This window comes from Arachis hypogaea, chromosome 20 (genome assembly GCF_003086295.3).
Source record: "Arachis hypogaea cultivar Tifrunner chromosome 20, arahy.Tifrunner.gnm2.J5K5, whole genome shotgun sequence".
NCBI classification, from domain to species: Eukaryota; Viridiplantae; Streptophyta; class Magnoliopsida; order Fabales; family Fabaceae; genus Arachis; species Arachis hypogaea.
The window spans coordinates 27,261,692-27,263,239 of NC_092055.1; the positions used below are offsets into that span (position 1 = coordinate 27,261,692).

At 41.6% G+C, this 1,548-nt stretch overlaps 1 non-coding gene across 1 annotated transcript; it reads right to left on the reverse strand.

Moving 5' to 3' along the window:
* Window positions 1-460: 460 nt before the first annotated feature.
* Window positions 461-564, reverse strand: LOC112788175 (small nucleolar RNA R71). The gene has a single exon (XR_003195551.1). It is a non-coding gene; the product is annotated as a small nucleolar RNA R71 (small nucleolar RNA).
* Window positions 565-1,548: the final 984 nt, after the last annotated feature.

A 1,548-nucleotide genomic window follows, 5' to 3' on the forward strand; every position in this document is an offset into this window, starting at 1 on the left:
ACAAGCAAGACTTTGCAAGGCTGCAGAATCCACTATGGCAAATAATAATGCTAATGCCAATGTGGTAAATCCGAATGGGGATGATCAACAGAGGAGAGTGCTTGGCTCTTATTCTGCCCCTACTGCGGATCTTTATAGAAAAAGTATTGTGGTACCTCCTATAAATGCAAACAACTTTGAGTTGAAGCCACAATTGGTCACCTTGGTGCAACAGAATTGCTAGTATCATGGACTTCCTCATGAAGATCCAAATCAGTTCATATCTGATTTTCTGTAGATATGTGATACTGTAAAAACAAATGGAGTGAATCCAGAGGTGTACAAACTCATGCTTTTCCCGTTTGCTCTGAGGGATAAAGCAAAGCAATGGCTAGATTCCCAACCAAAGGAGAGTCTGAATACTTGAGAAAAGGTCGTTACTGAATTTCTCACTAAATTTTTGCCACCAAAGAAGCTGGCTAAGCTCAGGTTGGAGGTTCAAACTTTCAGACAGAAGAATGGTGAAACTCTTTATGAAGCTTGGGAGAGATACAAGCTACTGACTAGGCAATGCCCTCCTGACATGTTCTCCAAGTGGACCCAACTGGATACCTTTTATGAAGGCTTAGGAGAGATGTCAAAGATGAGCTTAGATACCTCTGCAGGCGGTTCATTGCACAAGAAGAAGACACCAGAGGAGACTATTGAGCTGATTGAATTGGTTGCAAGTAACCAATATTTATACTCATCTAACAGGAATCCTGTGAACTCTGAGACCGCTCAGAAGAGAGGCGTGTTGGAAGTAGAAGCTGTTAATGCTCTTCTTGCTCAGAACAAGCTGATGTCTCAGCAAATAAATCTACTTACTCAACAGATGGGTGGCATGCAAGTTTCAGCTATCAACACCCAAAATCCACCACAGGAAGTCTCCTATGACATGGCAGGTAACTTTATGCAAAATGATAATTATGATTATGCTCAACCTTCTTCTGAACAGGTGAATTACATGGGGAGTGGTCCTAGAAATCCCAACAATGATCCATATTCTAAGACATACAACCAGGGATGGAGGAATCACCCAAACTTTGGGTGGAGGGACCAACCTCAGAGACCTCAGAACTTCAACAATAGTTCTCAGGGTGATTTCCAGCAGAAGAATGATTTGGAAGCAATATTGACAGGTTTTAGACAGGAAACCAGAGCATCCATCAAAAACTTGGAGATTCAAATGGGTCAATTAGCCACAAAGGTTAATGAAATTGATCAGAGGACCACTAATAGCCTTCCTGGTAACACAATTCCAAATCCAAGAGAGGAATGCAAGGCTATCACCATAATAAGTGAACAAGTGGCAAGTACGGAAGCACAAGTTATACAAGAAACTAGAACCTCTATTAGAAACTTAGAAGTGCTAGTGGGCCAACTGAGCAAGTAAATACTTGAGAAGTCTGCAAGTATATTTCAAGAGGATACAGTGGTGAACCCAGGAGAAGATTGCAAGGCTATTCAATTGAGAAGTGGTAAAGTAGCTGGCTCTGAGACCAAGGCCAATGAAGAGCTAGTTGAAAA